We start from the raw sequence: 20,671 nt of genomic DNA on the forward strand, positions 1-20,671 counted from the left end.
GCCACCATGTATGCATGTCCTTGTTTGATGGGACACCAGATTGGGGACAGCAAGGGTGAGAGAAGCTGAAATGAACTTGGAACGTTCCAGGGTTATTGTGGCTCCCCCATGCTGCCCCTCACTTGGACTTTGTGGCTGTGCTTTCCTTTGCTGCTCCTGGTCTCCCTCCATCGCATGAACCTCAGAAACTTCAAATTGCATTAATATATAATTCCTTTGTGCCTCTCCCCAGTCTAGGTCTAATTACTCTGAGCTGTTGGGACTTGAGCGTGATGACAGAGGATTTTCTAGGATTATTCTCAGCATGTGACATTCAATTACCACTCCCTAGGAGGGCAGGGGTTAGCCAGGCAGGGAGCTGGTAGAGATGGATAGGATTTCCAGATAAGAATGGCAAGAGGCTCAATTTCTGGATGGGTTCTAGAGTTGTGCTGCCTAAACTTTAGTGCATGCTTGTTAAAAAATACCATTCTGGGATCCCACGCCCGACAGTAGGTTTTAGTAGGTTTGGGGTGGAAACCGGCAGTTAGCATTTCTAATAAGCTCCCAGCTGATTTTGGTGTGTGAGGGTCATGGACCTTAGAGAGTCACTGTAATGGGCCCTCAAAAGCCTTGGGAGATGGGAGACTCAAAGGCATCTAGAAAAGCAGATAGTAATATGGAGCAGGTACCGACCTGGAGATTAGGAGACTGAGTTCTAACCCAGCTCTGTCAGTGACCCCTGAGGGATCCTGGGCAAACCCTTCTCCTTCTCAGCCCTTACTTGCCCTTGTGTAAAATAACAGTGTTGATTGGATCTGTGATCTAATTTTTTAAAGCAGAGACTCTTTTTGCACTCTCAATATTTAAATGGATTAAATGGGGGCTGTTGTGGTAGAAACAGGGATATGGAGTCAGCACACTTGGCATAACCACTTGCTTCTCACATCAGATTTTGGGACTCCTGCCACTGACATCCACACACAGCCTGAGGTCTTTGCAGAGCTGGTTTGAAAACCACTGATAGCTAGAGTTTCTTGTCACCCTAACGTTCAGTGATTCTGGGTTTGATCCTTCTGTACATGAGCAGGGACTCTCAAATCCCGGCAGCACTCTTCTTATAAACTTAATGAGAGGGTGAGAATGCTGTAAGGCCGCTTATCCCGCCTAGTAGAAATCTAAAGTAAATGCACGTCTGCTGCTGCTGATAGGTGGGGCGAGGCAGGCTTTCTGAGTTCCTACTTTGAACAGCATGTAGGGTACTAGGCATCATGGAGTCAGGCAGACATAGCTCCTTTTTTTTCAAGGACTTACCTTTTATTTGGGGAGGTTCTTTTTTTGAAAAATTGAAATATATTAGACATATAAAAGATTTAAGGTGTACAGGACTTTGATTTGATACATTTATATGTTGTAATATGATTGCCATTGTAGCGATAGTCAGCACCTTTATCACATCACATAATGATCCTTTTTTTTTTTTTTTTTTTTATGCGGTACGCGGGGCTCTCACCACTGTGGCCTCTCCCGTTGCGGAGCACAGGCTCCGGACGTGCAGGCTCAGTGGCCATGGCTCACGGGCCCAGCCGCTCCGCGGCATGTGGGATCTTCCCGGACCAGGGCACGAACCCATGTCCCCTGCATCGGCAGGCGGACTCTCAACCACTGCGCCACCAGGGAAGCCCTGATCATTTGTTTTTAATGGTTGGAATAAATAGGATCTAGTCTTTTAGTAAGTTTGATGATTATCATACAGTATTGCTGCCTATACTCACTCTACTCTGCATTAAATCTCTAGGGCTTTTTCCTTTATGACTCATTGCAAGTTTGTACCCTTAACCAACATCTCCCCAATTCCCCTGCCCTCCAGCTCCTGGTAATCATCATTTTACTCTCTGTTTTTATGAGTTTGGCTTTTTTAGATTACATGTATAGGTGATATCATACAGTATTTGTCTTTCTCTGTCTGACTTATCTCACTTAACATAATGTCTGCAAGGTCCGTCCGTTTGTCGCAAATGGCAGTTGTCTGTCTCTCTTGCGGCTGAATAATGTCCCATTATGTTTATGTATGTATATATCTATATATACACACATACACCACATCTTCTTTACCTATTTGTCCTTTGACACACACTTAGGTTGTTTCCATAATTTGGCTATTGTAATAATGCTGCAATAGACATGGGGGAGCATAATATCTCTTCAATATTCTGTTGTCATTTCCTTTGGGTATATATCCAGAAGTGGAATTGCTAGATCATAGGGTAGATTTATTTTAAATTTTTTGAGGCACCTATGTATCGTTTTCCATAGTGGCTGCACCAATTTACATTCCCACTAACCATGTACAAGAATTCCCCTTTTTTCCACATCCTTGCCCAAACTTATCTTTTGTCTTCTTGATGATAGCCATTGTAACAGGTATGAGGTGATATCTCATTGTGGTTTTCATTTGTATTTCTCGTATAATTAGTGATGTTGAACATCTTTTCATGCACTTTTTGGCCGTTTAGATGTCTTCTTTGGAGAAATGTTTATTTAGTTCCTCTGTTTTTAAATTGAATTGAATGAAAAACGAACTAATTAACAATATGTGGGAATATGGAGTACAAAATTGGTGCTATAAAGTGAGAGAAGAGAGCTTTGAGCAATACACTGAGAGCTTCAAGAATGATTGGGGTTATTTACCATTGTTCACAAAAAGTATTACACACACACATGTAGTTGCTGATTAGCAAACACACGTGTTAGGTCTGTTATAGAAATCCAATTCAATGACTTTAGGAAGGGATCTGTTGGATCACAAGATGAGGAATTTTAGGATCACTCCAGCTTCAGGCATGACTGGATCCAGGCTCTCAATGATTTGGGCTTTTTCTCCATTTTTTGGCTCTGTTTTCCACACTGTCTCGCCTTCATTCTAAGGCAGGATTTCTCTATATAGGAGAAGCAACATAATAAATCTCCCAACGATTCTTGGCTTATTATGATCTTTTCAGCTTGAAATTCCAGAGGAAGAGCAAGGCGCTCTCTCTGGCAACATTCAGATATTAAGTTTTAGGGGCTCAGACTGGGCCAGGGCTCTCTCGGAGCCGTCTACTCTGCGCAGAGGAGCAGAGAACTTTGCCTGGCTAGCCTGAGGCATGTGCCAGTCTCTGGGGTGAGTGACAGTGAGGGAGGCAGGGACAGGAGCACTATGGCTGTCCTGCCACAGCAGTGTGGGTGGGATGGCTGTTCCCCAAAGGAGAAGTAGAATGTGAGTGTGCCAGAGTCAACCGCTGTCCACCAAAAATATGGAAGTAAGAAAGAGCAAAATCGCTAGTAATCTAACGTAGGAGTTCATGCGCACACATGTGCAGAAAGACGTTCATGCTACTTTAAGTAAAAAACAAAAGACCATGATAGAACACAGTTCATACAATAGCATCTTATTTTTTATTTTTAAATGTATATTCTGTTTGCAGATGCACAAATATATATGCTTTGAAAGCATAAAAATGAAATGTGCTATTTTCGCAGTACAGGGTTTTTCCACTTGACAATCATGAACATTATTCGTTGCTGTTAAGTATCATCCTACACTATCATTCTTGGGACTGTATTTTGTTATGTGGTCGTAGGATGATTCAGCTGATACCTGAGTTCCCTTAGGAGTGCGGAACAGCACTGACTGAGCTGGCATTGGGGTCTGCGGTCCCAGCTGTTCCTGCTAACTTGTGTTTCAGAGTAGACAGTGTCTGCCTTGCATTTCCTTTTTGGGTCCTTTTTAATGGGACCCAGTCACTCAGGTCCCCGGCAGGCTTGGGGAGTTGAGTGAGACCTTTAAGCAGGAATGTATCGACTGCTTCTGAAATAGGAATTCCAGGGCCCTGGCATTTATATATAGCCTTTATCTCAGCAGCCTTGTGCAGAGCTGGCGTTTTTGGGGTCAAGGCAGAAAAGATCAGGGACAAGTGAAAGCTGCAGGAATTGGTTGGTGGAAAGTAGGTTCTTCCAAAGCCGAGGTTGGGGTTCAGGCTTGACAATAACCTAGTGAAACTCCAGAGAAGTTGTATGCACACCAAGGATGCAGCTGTCTTGTCCACCTTGCAGAAATGCTGCAGACGAAAGAGCCGCAGGTGAAATGGGGGAGGGAGGGAAACATGGAGTTGGCTCTGTGCTTTGGGCTCTAAGGAGCCCTGACTGGACTTGCTGGTGGCCTCAGTGATAGTGGGAGACCTGTCAGGTCACTAGTGTGCGTCAGGCCAGTGGAGGACACAGTTTTACTGAGACCCTCACCTGGGGCCATGCCAAAGGCCATCCACTTCACTTCCGGGAAAAGGTTGACCCGTTTGCTGACTCACCCACCTAAGACACAAGGTGAGGGGATTGGGTAGAAAAGAAGCCAAGGTGTTGCTTCTCCATCTCAGAGCGGGGCCTTCCGGACTGAAAAAAAAAAAAAGAAGAAACAGAAAAGAAATGATAGGTGGGCTGAGAGTCCCTTTCTTCCAGAAGAATTGTGCTTAGGTGGGAAAACATGGGGGTTGCCAGTATAGTCCCTGAGGATGTGACTGTGGCTCTACTTCTTGCTGGCTGTATGGCTTTGAGCAAGTTACTTGATTAACTGCCTGTTTCCTCATGTCTAAAATGGGAATAAAAATAACAGCTACCTTACAGGCTCATTGGGAGTATTAAATGAGATCATGATGCGCAGGAAAATGCTTAGCATAGTGCCTGATAGATAGTGCTCAATAAATGTTAGCTGATGCTATTAACAGGCATGAAGACTGGCTTTGATCGAAGCCAAGGTATGAGAGGTTACCTTCTAGAACACTATATTTTATATCACGCATGTATAGTCACGCAGGGACAAAAGATTCAGCGCCCCAGTGTGTTGTAGTAGAAAGTGCCCTCACCTAGAACCTGTGAGTCCTGAACGCTAGTCTGGGTTCTGCCCTAAACTCACTTTGAGACTTGGAGTTACTTCGTTCCCCTGGGCCTCAGTTTCCTCATTTGTAAAATGGGCTCTTAGGTGGATGGTCTTTGGACTGTTCCCTGGAACACCCAGGTTTCAAAGAGGTCTGGTGATTGCTCTGTGCCCCCGATTCTATGACAACCAGGACAGTAGTTGGGGTTTGATCAGTTTGGTATGTTGGGGTACTACACAAGATTCCTTTTGAGAATAGAGTCTGCTACTTAAAACCTGCTCTGCTAGTTGCTTTCTAAGGATTCTTGCAACTCGAGTACTTTACAGCATGGGATTAGGAATCCAGGGGGCAATTCTGTGTTCTTGTCACAGCAGCATTACGATGACAGCTCACACAGTGTCCTCATTTTAAAGATGAGTAAAGTGAGGGGAAGGGGGGGAGGGTTAAATTAGGAGTTTGGGATTAACACGTACAAACTACTATATGTAAAGCAGAGAACCAACAAGGACCTACTGTGCAGCACAGGGAAATCTACTCAATATTTTATAATAACCTATAAGGGAAAAGAATCTGAAAAGAATATATATGAATATGAAGGTGAATATATATATTAATATAAATATAGATAAATGAGTCACTTTGCTGTACACCTGAAACTAACACAATATTGTAAATCAATTAGAATTCAATTTAAAAAAAATGACCAAAAAAAAAAAAGAGCAAAATGAGACTCAAAGCAAAGGGCTCGAGCAGCAAAGTCCAAAGACCAGCAGCTGATGCCAAGACTCAACTTGTGTCCTGGGTTCCCTGCCTTCCAGGGCTCCACTGCTTTCACTCCATGTTTCTGCCTTTTGAAACTCTTGGACACTGCATTTTATAAAATGGGGCTGCCACAGGCTGGGTGAATTCAGTGTTCCCAATACGCTGCTCATCTTAAAATATCACCATCTTGCTGTGCTCACATCTCAGACACATTTATCATGAAAGAAGGGCAGATAGACATCCAGCCTTCGCTTGACCTTTAAATTACCTCCCTCTCATCGGCGGTGGCTGATCAGCTGCTCTTTTGGAGAACAGGTGGGTCGACATGAGATTGATTGGTCTTCTCTGCAGGGGATGTGACTTGGCCCACTCCAACCCTCTGACCTGCAGAGGACCTCTGAGCTCTGGGAGCCTCAGCCAGAAACAAGAGCATGGATCAGTAAGGCAGGAGGAGGGGTCCTCTGTGCCTGGATCTAGGAGCAGGAGAGAATAGCTTCTGAAGACTCAGAAAGAAGGCCAGTATTTGGGACCTTGGACAAGTCCCTTGGTCTCTCCTTCCCTGGGATCCTAGGATGTTTTTGATAATCAATGAATGTCACTCACCATCTGGCTCTAAAAGGATCGAGTCACTGGCCACTGCACTTTCTGCCGTTTAACACACCCTGAAAGGAGTTCAGGGAAGAGATCAGGAATGAGGCACTCTGTGCTCTGGGAAAACTGGCAGAACAGGTCTTCAGATAGTTAGATATTTTCAAGAGAAAATTTTATGAACCCGATTTCTTGCATCTTCCCATACTTAGAAAGGCACTAAAATCATCAGCTGAGCTATCTGTTCATCATGACTAGCAGGAACCTCCTACCAAGGTGTGTGCTTGATTGCACGTACCCCTTCTCCAAAATCACATCTATGCTGACCTCCCTCCTTGCCTCTTTGGAACAGTTTCTCAGGGCTGTCTGAGAGACTGTCTCCATGGCTATAGGCCTCAGTAAGTCCCCAGAGAAAACCGAAACTCACAGTTCTCACATTGTATGTTTTTATTTCAGTCAACAGAAATTGGGTAAGTAGATAGAAACTCCGCAGCCCAGGATGCACCAATGCACCAGTGACTCAGAAGCCATTGTGCTGTGGTAGAAAAAGTATAAGCTTTGGATCTAGCAGACCCAGATTTGAATCTCAGACCTGGTGCTTATAGGAAAGAAAGTGTTGAGGTAGTTGTGAAACCTTGGGCTGGTCACTAAACTCCTCTGTACCTCAGTTTCTTCATCTAGAAAAAGGAAATAATAATGCCAACTTGCAGGATTATCATAAGGGTTAGGATCATCAATTTGCCTGGTGCCTGTCTTATAATAGGTGCTCAAAATAATAGTTTGTTATTATTATTTTTTTAAAATTAATTAATTAAGTTTATTTTTGGCTGTGTTGGGTCTTTGTTGCTGCACTCGGGCTTTCTCTAGTTGTGGTGAGCAGGGGCTGCTCTTCGTTGCGGTGCACGGGCTTCTCATTGCAGTGGCTTCTCTTATTGCGGAACACGGGTTCTAGGTGCGCAGGCTTCAGTAGTTGTGGCACGCAGGCTTGGTAGTTGTGGCTCGCAGGCTCTAGAGCGCAGGCTCAGTAGTTGTGGTGCATGGGCTTAGTTGCTCCACGGCATGTGGGATCTTCCCAGACCAGGGCTCGAACCCGTGTCCCTTGCAATGGCAGGCGGATTCTTAACCACTGCACCACCAAGGAAGTCCTACTTTGTGTTATTGATAGGAGAATGTTTTATGAAATAAAGACCTAAGGGCTTATGAGAGATGATGATTATTTTATTGGCTAACAGGCTGTCTATTCCTATTGGACCAACTGATAACAATTAGTTACCTCACAAAGAAAGAAGAATTTGGAATGGGACAGGACACATGAGTTTCCTTGGGTTTTGTCTGTGGGTTCTGTTTGGTTGCATTCGGCTATGGAACAACCAATTGTTGACCAGTGGAGCTGAGTTACACACTGGCTAAAGAAGTCCACTTTGAAAAAAGCTTAGAGAGGTCTTAGTTTTCTGGGAGCAAGCCCATCAGAAGCCAATGTGTGACCGGGCTGCCAATACAGATAATAGGCTCTTGGAGTGCATTAAGAGAAGTAGCAAGCCTACAGTGAAGGAGGAGATGGCCGGGATACGCTTAGAAATCTGGGTTCCGTTCTCTGAGAGTCTCATTGTCAAACTTAAGTGTGTCCTGAAGAAGGTGATTAAGGTAGGAAGGGTCTGGAGAACTTGCCAAATAGGGAACAAGGACAAGGATGGGAGATTTTTATCCTGGAGAAGACAAGTGTCAGCGTGATCCATTTAAATCCCTGAAGGGCTGCCTTGGGGAAGAGGGAGATGTTTGGTTCTGTGGGACACCAGGGTCACAGGGTTGGGGGGTGGGGGAAAGGCAGAGTCAGTGCTTTTTGCACAAAGTTTTCAAGAAGGCATATTCAGTTCAATTTAAAAAGATACCTTGTAGCAAAAAGACACCTTGTAGCAAAAAGACATCTACCGTGGAATTGGGCCACATTCTGAGGTAGCGTGTACCAGAGGCCAGCCAGAGTGAGGCAGGGTGATGTGGAGGTCGTGAGGACAAGATTTGATATCAGATCTGGGTTCAGATCCTGACACGGTCATTTACTGTGTGGGCAAGGAAGCAAACCTCTCTAGATGTAGTTTCCTTAGCAATAAAACGGAGATAGTGTCTAAATTCCTGGGTTGTGAGGATTAAATGAGCTAATATACGGAAAACCCTTAACAGTTGCTGTTCCTATCATTTTGGTTACTTATGGCGGATGTTCTGCTGGCCGGGTTTCTTTCCCGCTCCTCATTCTTGGGATTCTATGAGTAAACAGGCCACTGCTTTTTCTCCTTCATTGTTCTCCTCTGTTCTCCACTTGCAACCAGTTGCTGTTTCACTGTGTTGTGTTAATATAATTCTAGAGAAAGCTGGCCTGATGTGATTGTTTATTAGCGCTTCTTCCTCATTAATTTATATCTTTTTCCCCAGCTGATGAGTATTTTTTGCTTAGAAGTTCATTACTTCTCCCCCCGCCCCATTCCAGCAATGCAATTTAAACAACATTAATCCGGTATTTAGCGAGAAAATGGGGTTTTATAATGGGAAACACTCAGTTTGAGAGGTAATCTTCTTTTTCTCTTTTTTTTTTTTAATTTTAATTTTTTGATCATGCTGCGCGGCATGTGGGATCTTAGTTCCCCAACCAGGGATCCAACCCGCACCCCTTGCATTGGAAGCGGGGAGTCTTAACCACTGGACTGCCAGGGAAGTCCTTTCTTTTTTTCTTCTTAAATAACATTAAAAAAAAAATCTTAAGTTAATGACGAATCACCACCAATTGTCTTGGAGGAAGGTTGCAGAGGGGATAACAGATGAGGGTTCTGGAATTTTAGAGCCAGACATACTCTCCTCTAGCCCCTCATCTTATATGAGGAACTCGGGCCTCAGGGAGATTGAATTATGGGCTCCTGGCCACCAAAGGGTAAATAGCAGAGATGCTGGGGTGTGAATCTCTTCCCACTGTACCGAGCTGCGTTTCCTTTGCTGCGGTGGCTGCAGGCTTGAATCCTCTTCTTCTGCTGTGTAGCCTGCACTTGGCAAGTATTTTAACTTCACTGAAGCTCAGCTTTTTAAATTTATAAACTGTCCATGTGGTAGTAGTTTCTTCCTTGTAAGTATTATGGGTAGGATGATCTAAGTAAAGCCATTACACCATTGCTGGTAACTAGAAGGTATGGAAAGAGTATTTCTTAAATGAAGGGATAACAAGTTCAGGTTGTTACTGTTGATAGTGGTTATTTACCTGAGTGCTTCCCAGATGCCAGGCCTTTGCTGAGTCCTCCATACAACCCTGGGAGGTAGGTATTATAATATGTCTCTACTGTCAAGAGAACTCTGCAACTTGTGTTATTTCCCCATCCCTGCCTTGTTCGTTGCTCTCCACCCCCATCCATTCCTACCGGACTAAACAGTGACACCCTTACAATGGAGAGTTATTAGGGATCTGTTTCAGAACAGCAGAGGCAGCTCCTGGGGAGTTGCCTCTTATTCCACACAGTCAGGGGCGGAGGCATCTCACAATACAGGGTGGGGCTTGGCAGCAGTGAGAAGCAAAGGAAAGTGGGGTGACTCACCTTGGGTCCAGGAGGAGGAATCTGACTAATCATCCCTTACACCAGTGGGTCTCAACCGGGGACAGTTCCGCCCCCCTCCCACAGGTGACATTTGGCAATGGTCTGAGACTTTTTGTTGTCACAGCTGGCAAAGGGGGGTGGTATGAGTGTGCTACTGGTATCTCATGGGGAGAGACAAGGGATGCTGCTAAATACTGTAAAGAGCACAGGGCAGCCTCCACAGCAAAGAATGATCCAGCCCCAAATGCCACTAGGGCAAAGGTTGAGCTCCACTGCCCATACCCATCCAGTGATTTGATCTTCGTAACACATCGTGAAGCTGGATGAAAGGGAGCTGATCCTTAATAAGGGTAAAGGGCCCTCTTTTGTGCCAGGCATTGAATTAGGCTAGAGTTGGGAAAATAGATTTTAATCTGCGTGCCAACTTGATCAGTTGGTAGGGGCTTCTTGGATCGCTCTAGGGACAAGGATTCTGAGGCTCAGCAGGAAGGCTCCCAGCTCTGCCACTTTCCATCCATGTAGCACTGGGCAGTTACTTAACTTTTCTATGCCTTAGTTTTCATATTTATAAAATGCCAGTGATAATAGCATCTCCCTCACTGGGTTGTCAGAGGATTAAATTAATATTCCTGGGCTTCCCTGGTGGCGCAGTGGTTGAGAGTCTGCCTGCCGATGCAGGGGAAACGGGTTCGTGCCCCGGTCTGGGAGGATCCCACATGCCGCGGAGCGGCTGGGCCCGTGAGCCATGGCCACTGAGCCTGCGCATCCGGAGCCTGTGCTCCGCAACGGGAGAGGCCACAACAGTGAGAGGCCCGTGTACCGCAAAAAAAATAATAAAAAAAAAAAGAAATTAATATTCCTAATATACAACACGCTGGCACGCTGTTATCATCATCATCACCTTCACTATCGGGGACATAATCTTGCCATATATTTACCATCCTTGTTGTACTCAAATGATATACAATCTCTTAAGTAGGCAAGACATGTATAATTGGTCCCATTTTTTAGGATGAGAAAATTGCATTGCAAGCTGGTTAGAGCGTTCAGAGAGATGATTCCAAGTGTTAAAATATAGAGGCGAGCCTTTACAGAGAGTGTCATCTTAATTCTTGAAGTGTTTTGTCAACCAGCGTTATCCTTTGCCCAACTCTGAAATGTCTGTACAGATCCTCAGGGGCTGATCTTTACTGCACGTTTGTACTGTTCAGGTTGGTGTGAGCTGTGTTCCTGTCGTTAGGCAATAAAGGGCACTTTGGCGCTTACTGATCTGAGCTGACCGTGGGTCTTCCAGAACAAGAGCAAAGTGGAATCACTGAGACCATAGGTGATAGGGGCACCTCTGGCTCACATGTGGGCAGCCCACATATGGCATTATTTTGCTTGTCTCTCTCCATTTTTCTTAAATTTAACTTCAAATTTTCTTTGTTTTCAAAAACTAAGTGACACGGAAATTTCTTTTTTTAAAAAAACTTTTAGCCCGCCGCCGCCACTACTGTAGCATTCAGGGCCCCTCAATGCAGGCGGCGGAGGCATGGCCGACGCAACAAACCCGAGGTGCTTAAGGCTGCTGGCGACGACAGCCAGCATCCGCAGCCCGCGGAGCCGCCAGGGAAAACCTCACCCGCCCGAGCAGGAGAAGCAGCCACCGCAGCACAGCGGCAGCTCCAATGGCGTTAAAATGGAGAATGATGAATCAAAGAAGAGAAACCTGAATTAAAAGAAAAATCTACAGGAAATAAGAGGGTCAATGGATTTCATCCTCATTCAAAAGACAAGAATTCAGGCACTGGAGAAACGAAGGGTCCAAATCGTAACCGAGTTTTTATTAGCAACATCCCATATGACATGAAATGGCAAACCATTAAAGATCTAATAAGAGGAAAAGTTGGGTCAGGTTACATACGTGGAGCTCTTTAAGGATGCGGAAGGAAAATCAAGGGGTTGTGGTGTGGTTGAATTCAAAGATGAAGAATTTGTCAGGAAAGCATTAGAAACTATGAACAAATATGATCTTAGTGGAAGACCATTGAATATCAAAGAGGATCCTGATGGAGCAAATGCTCGTAGGGCATTGCCACTGACAGGGGGATCATTTCCAGGAGGACATGTACCCAACATGGGATCAGGATTGATGAATTTACCACCTTCCATTCTCAATAATCCAAACGTTCCTCCTGAGGTTATCACTAATTTGCAGGCTGGGAGACTTGGTCCCACAATTTTTGATGCTTGGTTCCACAATTTGTTGCTTCAAAGTTGGTTGGAAGGAGCCAAAGGAAGTGTTCAGCGTAGCTGGAACTGTAAAGCGGGCAGATATTAAAGAAGACAAAGATGGCAAGAGCAGAGGAATGGGCACAGTCACTTCTGAACAGGCAGTTGAAGCAGTTCAAGCAATTTCTATGTTCAATGGGCAGGTTTTGTTTAATAGACCTATGCATGTGAAAATGGATGACAAGTCTGTCCCTCATGAAGGCTACCGTTCATATGATAGTAACACACCACAATTACCACGTGGTCTTGGAGGCACTGGAATGGGACTTGGTCCATGTGGACAGCCTATTAGTGCCAGACAGTTGAACGTAGGTGGTGGAATGGGAAATTTTGGTCCAAGTGGTATGGGAAAGGATGGTCCAGGTTTTGAAGGAATGAATAGAACTGGAGGAGGAATTGGGTTTGGTGGTCTGGAAGCAATGAATAGCATGGGAGGATTTGGAGGAGTTAGTCAAATGGGAGAGCTATACCGTGGTGCGATGACTAGTAGCATGGAGAGAGATTTTGGACGTGGTGATATTGGAATAAATCGAGGCTTTGGACATTCCTTTGGAAGACTTGGTGGTGGAATGGGTGGCATGAAGAGTGTGACTGGAGGAATGGGGATGGGGCTGGATCAGATGAGTTCCAGCTTTGACAGAATGGGACCAGGTATAGGAGCTATCCTGGAAAGGACTATCAATATGGATCGAAGATTTTTATCAGGTCCAATGGGAAGTGGAATGAGAGACAGAATAGGCTCCAAAGGCAGCCAGATATTTGTCAGAAATGTCATGTAATGTTTGCAGAAATAAAAATGGAGAATGGAAAGTCAAAAGGCTGTGGAACAGTCAGATCTGACTCCCCAGGATCAGCTGAAAAAGGCTGCAGAATAATGAATGGCATAAAAATCACTGGCAGAGAAATTGATGTTCTCTTGGATCATAATGCATAATTTGAAACCACGGTTGGAACATTCTTACATCTGTTTTGCTGAATCTCTTAGTAAAAGTCATTTTTTAAAGTAATACTGTATGCTTACAAAAGTTGTAAAAATGTACTTTTAAAACTCCCACCAGCTTTTAACAGTATAGTGTTAAATATACTCTGATTTTTGTTAATCTCAAGTTTGGATTTTTAAAGACAGCAAGTCTGGTCGTTCAGTTTAAATGAATGGTTGTACTATTTTTAATGAAATAAGCCATTTTCATGTTGTTTTCAGTTCTACGTAGTGGGATTTGTTTGTTCAAGTGTCCCCAGCTTTTATCAATGTATTGTAAGGTAAAACATAGGTGTTTTTTTCAAAACTTCTGTTTAATATATGTAATTGTCCTTGAAAAGCAAGGGCTCAGACAAATTAGGATATGATCTTGGTTGGTTTTAAATTACTTTTTGTTGGTGATAAAGAATTATTGTAAGTTTTAGATTCTAAAGTTCAGAATATTTTTCATTTGACTTAAATGAAGAAATGGAGTTTTCTTTCTCTGCCCTTCCCCATCATTCGCATTTTCCACATAACACTATTAACATTAACCGCCACAGCCCCTTATTTTATTATTTCCAATAATTCCAAGTTCATATAGAACTGATAATGTTGCAATCTCCAAGTATAGTAATAGGCAGATTACTCCCAACTTTCTGTCTAGTTTCCAGCCATTAAGATGAACTGCTAAGAAAAGAAAAATAATTGAAATGTTGAGAAAGATGGTTATGTAAGTTAGTCCTCTACTGTTCACTTCTACAGGAGCAGATGCATTTATAAATGCAGTTTTAATAAGCCATGGAACTCCTAGGCACAGCACATCGAACACGTTGGATCCCACAGTGGTAGACATTAGCCATATCTCCTTTGCCTGCAAAAAAAGCATGTTGTTAAAATATGCATACCAATACTGTATTTTATTAATAAGCTTCATAAGAATAAACACTGGATACTTCTTCCGTTTGTTTTGGAAAATTGTTGTGTCAGAGCAAAAGTTACTGAGTTTGTATTTTTGAATTTTGGGGGGGGTTAGTGTTAGAAGTCTTAACATTTATTTATCCAATAATTATCTATTTATTAAACCATTTTTCAATAAGGTATGTAGATTACTTGTTGTTTTTCATCGTAACGTGGTTAATTATGATTTACTACACATTTCAGATGAATATTATTTGGGGGTTTAGATTCAGTGAAATTAATCTGCTATTAAATAGTAAATCCTTCCTCTTGAGTCACTGCTTTTTTTTTCTTCAAAGTATGTTACTGAGGAAATAAATATTTTAAAGGTACCTTTGCTCAGTGTATTTCAGCCAGGCTTTTAAGAATGGGCATTGCAGCTTGACGGACCTACTTCTCACCTTTTCTTAGAACAAACACACTTGCGATCGTGTCTGGTACGCTTGTTCCTGCTGCTAATAAAGTAAGACCCATTACTGTATCTGGAATTTCTAATGTTTCCCCTGTAATAAACATAGATATTACAAGTTCCAAATCTTATAGATTCACTAACTGTTCTCTGCAGATATTTCTTTCCTGAAAAAGAAAATAGGCATATTTAGATTTCAGAACCAAGATGTACTTACTTAGATTTTAACTAGCAAAATATTTGAATAATATTGGTGAATTGGTAACCCAAGTAGCACAGATTTTTAATGGCAGATATTGTTATTTGATACACAAAATTCTACCAAGGAGTAATTTCCCTACCTGCTATGCTTACAGCAGTTTTGGATGTCCACTGTTATCAAGGCTGTTGCTTAAAATACGCTAATGAGATTGGTCATTTTCTCTTTTCCTTTTTAAAAACATTTCCTAAAGAGGTCAGATTTAAGCAAATTATTTATAGCTGTTTTTAAGCTGTAAATGTGTTAACATGGTATGCATTTTTAAAGTCCCACTTTAGTGACAGACCTTAGTTTAGTGTTTTCTTTGGGAAATCATAAATCTGAGGAAAACAAAATAGGATTCTGCTTGAGTCTTTCTATCTTTATGGTCCTAGTTTAATACTTCCGTTAAATCTGATGTCAGTTCAACATTTTTAATAAACGTATTCATTTTGGGAAACAGAACTAGAGGGAAGTTTAAAAAAAAAGTAAATGTAGCTGCTCTTAATATTGTAATTGAAAACTTACTTTAGAATTTTTTTCTTAAAATGTTAATTAAAAGAACTTCAAGTAGCATGTTTATTGCATGCTTATATGTTGATATTGGAATTGCAGTTGGTTGTTAATTTTGTTACTGGTTTGCCAGAGTTCATATGTACATAAATAACACTAATATTTATCAAAAAATTTTTTTAAATTTTATATTGGAGTTTAGTTGATTAACTGTTGTGTTAGTTTCAGGTGTACAGCAAAGTGATTCAGTTATACTTATACATGTATCTGTTCTTTTTCAGATTCTTTTCCCGTTTAGGTTATTGCAGAATATTGAGCAGAGTTCCCTGTGCTATACAGTAGGTCCTTGTTGGTTATCTATTTTATATGAGTAGTGTGTATATGTCAATCCCAAACTCCCAATATATCCCTCCCCCCACAGCTTTCCCCTTTGGTAACCATAAGTTTGTTTTCTAAGTCTGTGAGTGTGTGTCGGTTTTGTAAATAAGTTCATTTGTATCATTTTTTTGAGATTCTGCATGTAAGTGATATCATACACTTGTCTTTCTCTGTCTGACTTACTTCACTTTAGTATGATAATCTCCACGTCCATCCATGTTGCTGCAAATAGCATTATTTCCTTCCTTTTTAATGGCTGAGTAATATTCCATTGTATATATGTACCACATCTTCTTTATCCATTTATCTGTCAGTGGACATTTAGGTTACTTCCATGTCTTGGCTATTGTGAATAGTGCTGCTGTGAACGTTGGGGTGCACGTATCCTTTTGAACCATGTTTTTCTCTGGATATATGCCCAGGAGTAGGATTGCTGGATCATATGGTAGCTCTATTTTTAGTTTTTTAAGGAACCTCCATACTGTTCTCCGTAGTGGCTGTACCAATTTACATTCCTACCAACAGAGTAGGAGGGTATCCTTTTCTCCACACCCTCTCCAGCATTTATTGCTTGTAGATTTTTTGATGATGACCATTCTGTCTTGTGTGAGGTGATATCTCATTGTAGTTTTGATTTGCATTTCTCTAATAATTAGCTATGTTGAGCATCTTTTCATGTTGCTGTTGCCCATCTGTATGTCTTCTTTAGAGAAATGTCTATTTAGGTCCTCTGTCCATTTTTTTTTTTTTAAATACTACTCTATTTATTTATTTATTTTTGGCTGCTTTTGGGTCTTCATTGATGCACACAAGCTTTCTCTAGTTGCGGTGAGCGGGGGCTACTGTTTGTTGTGGGGTGTGGGCTTCTCATTGCGGTGGCTTCTCTTGTTGTGGAGCACGGGCTCTAGGCATGTGGGCTTCAGTAGTTACAGCACGCGGGCTCAGTAGTTGCGGCATGCAGGCCCTAGAGTTCAGGCTCAGCAGTTGTGGTGCATGGGCTTAGTTGCTCTGCGGCATGTGGGATCTTCCTGGACCAGGGATCGAACCCGTGTCCCCTGCATTGGCAGGCAGATTCTTAACCACTGTGCCACCAGGGAAGTCCCCTGTCCATTTTTTTGATTGGGTTGTTTGTTGTCTCTCTCAATTTTTAAAATTTGAATTTGTGGTCAACATTTAAAAATCAAAAGATAGCTAATAAAAATGTAAAGTTCCAGTGTCTTTGAAAATGAGAATATCTGGTTATACTCAGCCCACATTACTGCATGGTAAAAATTGGCTGGGGTAGCCTCTCTCCTCCCTTCAGTCGCTGTACTTGCTAGTTTCCCCCACTACCCACCAGGCCTCAGTGTGTTGTCAACACTGAGACTGAGTGGCAGCTGCTATCTGTTCACTCACACTTGGTCTGCTTTACTTGTTTCCATTGCCTACCTGGTTCTGCAGATATTGGAATTGGCAGCTCTTTGCACAGAGCTGATTATACTCCTTACGTTCAAAGGATGTGTTGACCTTTGCTACCCGTGAGGAAGTCAGGGCAGGGATTATTGTGCCCATTTTCCAGATTGGGAAACTGAGGCCCAAAGTTAAACAAGTTGCCCAGGATCACATAGCAACTTTAGTGCTGAGATGGGAGTAGTTTTATGGATGCTTAAGCTTTGCATTTGGTTTGTAATTTTTGACTATGAGAACATGGAGACATTTAATTTTTTCCCACTGTCCTCTGGTCCCACAACTATAAAAAGAGAATACTGGTTTAGATTAGTAGTTTCCAGACTTCGTGGATTTCTAAAATTCCCAAAAAATTGGGGTACCCAAACACAGGGTTGTCAACATTGGTATCAACTTACAAAACAAAACCCCAAACATTTGCTACCACCACTATTTCATAAAAGAAGGGATAAATAATAACTATAAAAGACGGAAGAACATAGTCTCAGAATAAAGGGGGTTTCTTTCATCAAAGTGTCTATGCATATGTACACATATTATTAAACATTTCCTTAATTTTCCATTTCACCATGGCAGATAGAGGCACTAGTTTTGGGGGAGTGGCTGGCTTGGGAGATCTTTAAGGTTATGCCTAGCTTACTCATTCTAGATCTTTTGTTTTTCCAGTGCTGTAGTGAGAGCCAGTTCACCAAGCCAGCCCCCAATTATACATCAGAATATCTGCAGTGTCCTGGGCAGTTATTTGGGCACATGCCCTTCTGGTTTCTCTTCTGTTCCTATTTCCAGATCCTCTGGCCTTCATGAGTAGAAAGAAATCACCTGGTCCTTATGAAAAGATTATTCAGTAGTTGGGAGTTAGTTTCTGGTCACAAATGGAGCATTCACTGGATAGAACCATGCTAAGCGCTCTCTGAGGGAGTGACAAATAAGAAGCTGGACACAGGGCCTGCCTAATCTCAGAAAGCACCAATTCTGAGAAAACAGTCTTAGAAAACTGGAGAAAAATAAGCTTTACAGGAGAGGTCGAGAGAGAAGTGGTTGAGTTCCAATTCTGCTACCAATTTACTGTGCAACCTTGGACAATCCACCCCCCCACCACTCTGTGCCTGAGTTTCCTTCTCCATAAAGCAGAGGGATTGGGTTGGATGCTTTAAGCTTTCTTTTAGTTCCCATATGCTATGATTTAATGTAATTCAGTTCATAAAATCAAAATATAAATGGGGAAGGCCCTTACAGGTCATCTAGTAGAAGTACCCTTCTGTCTATTTAACTACATGCAAATGAAACCTCTCAGCTACAGCTTCAAGGGACCCCAGATGTCCCTTCCATCCCTCAGAGCAGTGCTTTGCTCTGAGAGAGGCAGGGAGGTGGAGTGGTGGAGTTACCCAGTGTGCCATTCGTGGGTTAGGAAAGGGCCTTCTTGTTTCATTAAGAGCCCAACTTTCCTGTCCCTAGGCTACAGGGCTCTTAGGAGGAGCAATCTTCCTTTTCTGCTGTGTTCGTTGACTCCAGTTCACCTTTTCTTTTTATTTTCAGTTAGGAGCAAATTATGACCACCTCTGTGGGTTTACTTACTTGCTGAAATTTTTTTCTTTGGAACCTCAGGGAATGTGGGGTAGAAGGGGTGGGTGGGACTCACGGGTCCTTAGAATATCAGGGTTGGAGAGACACACAGAGAGGATCCAGTTTGGATCCCCAGCTGAAGTGTGAGTCACTCCAGTCACCTTCCTATCAAATGCTTATCCAGCCTTCCCTTGACTACCAAAGAGAAGCACTCTGTATTTTGGCGTAACACTGAGTGATGTTCCTTTTACTGAGCTGAAATCTCTTTTCTGTGATTTTTCACCAGTTGTTTCTGGCTCTGTCCTCTGCAGCCACTCAGGAGAAATCTGTTTCCTTTTCAGTTCTGAGGTCAGACCTGTAGACTTCTCTTGCAGCTGAGCATTTCCTGCACCCTCACCCATTTCTCTTTTGATATAATTTGTAAACTTTCTCCTTGGGCTTCACCCTGATTTGCTTATTCAGTTTCTTTCAACAAGTGAGTAATTTTTATCATACAACAAATGAGTAATATTTACTAAGTGCCTACCATATGCTAGGTATTGTGCTGGGTGTTGGTGATGGAGTGGAGATTAAAACCCGCTTCCTGGCTTCTGGGATGTGGTGGGAAGAACATGCCGTTGAGTGAGGAATTCGAAGTTAGAGTGGTTGGGTTTGAACTCCAGCTCTACCACTTACCATTTTGTGCCATTGGACAAGTTGTTCAACCTCTCGGATCCGCAGTTTCCCCATCTGTTGAATGGAGGGAAATAATAACGACTACTTCATTAGGGTTATTAGTAGTTAATAAATAAAAAGTGCTTATCTATTTTGATGATCTATCCCTATGTTTCTAAATATTGAATGTTTCTAAATATTAAAATAATTCGATTTGCAAAAACAAGTGCTTGGAGTCAAGCTTGGCACATTCTAAACACTGAAAAAATGTTAGCTCTGGTTACTGTGATGGAGCAGAAGACACTGAGGTGTATAGACTGAGGAATTCACTAAGCTACTTCACTAAGGAAGTAGCTTTTAAGCTGAGGTTTTGCAAGGTGGGCAAGAGCTGGTTAGGTGTCAAGGGAGAGGAGAGCAGTTCAGACAGAGGAAACAGCATGTGCAAAGGTCCTGAGGAGAAGATCTTGGCACGTGGCGGGAGCTGAAAGCAAGCCAACGTGGATGGCGCTTTGTTAGTGAGAGAGGGAGAGCAGTGGGGGACATGGGGCTGGAGTGGTGACTAGGACTGTGTAACGCAGGACTGCATATGTCATTTGAAGGACTTAGGTATTCTAAGAGCAATGGCCAGCCAAAGGGCTTTAAGTGGTGGAGAAGTATGACAAAGATTTGCTTTTTAAGATCACTCTGGGGCTTCCCTGGTGGCGCAGTGGTTGAGAGTCCGCCTGCCGATGCAGGGGACACGGGTTCGTGCCCCGGTCCGGGAAGATCCCACATGCCGCGGAGCAGCTGGGTCCGTGAGCCATGGCCGCTGAGCCTGCGCGTCCAGAGCCTGTGCTCCGCAACGGGAGAGGCCACAACAGTGAGAGGCCCGCGTACCGCAAAAAAAAAAAAAAAAAAAAAAGATCACTCTGGCTTCTCCATGGATTCTGAATACATGGAATTCTTTGGAATCCATGTCTTTTAATTTGTACCCTCTTATTAGCGCAACCAAGGATCATATTTGTTCTTTAGGCGGTCTTAAAAAAACAGTGGCTCATATCCAGGGTCTTATTACAAAGGCCTTGCTTTCACTTACTAGTCTTCAAACTCCCCAAAGAATTATGTGATAAAGGCTTAAAGTATTATCCTATACAGAAAAGTGACAATCGTTTAGGTTGGAAATCTTTAGATTACGGGAGCACAAACTCCACCTATATGGGTTCTGGCATTGTAACTGGTGGTGGCGAGGAAGATCTTCAGATAGTCCTGAAATCCTGAGGTGGTCTGAGCCCTCTGCTCTCCAGGCATGGGTGCCTTTGACTGTGCACCATTTTGGGATGCCCATGGAGTCGAGTGAGGCCTTTGAACCAAGTCTTGGGTGGAGAGACAATTCTTTTATGAGGTACCATGCCCCCACTCCTTTCTGGTCAATGGAACTAAAATAATAGGGCAAGAGTTAGGTGGATTGTAAGTGACCCATTGACATCA

At 42.8% G+C, this 20,671-nt stretch overlaps 1 protein-coding gene and 1 pseudogene across 2 annotated transcripts in view; both read left to right on the top strand.

Annotated features, from left to right (window-relative positions):
* Positions 1 to 20,671, top strand: part of G3BP1 (G3BP stress granule assembly factor 1) — a 1,009,408-nt gene that overhangs the window by 172,755 nt on the left and 815,982 nt on the right. The window lies entirely within an intron of this gene.
* Positions 11,346 to 13,844, top strand: LOC307183600 (myelin expression factor 2-like; annotated as a pseudogene). Its single transcript has one exon. The product of its transcript is annotated as a myelin expression factor 2-like (transcript).

Source organism: Stenella coeruleoalba, assembly GCF_951394435.1.
Source record: "Stenella coeruleoalba genome assembly, chromosome: 3".
NCBI classification, from domain to species: domain Eukaryota; kingdom Metazoa; phylum Chordata; class Mammalia; order Artiodactyla; family Delphinidae; genus Stenella; species Stenella coeruleoalba.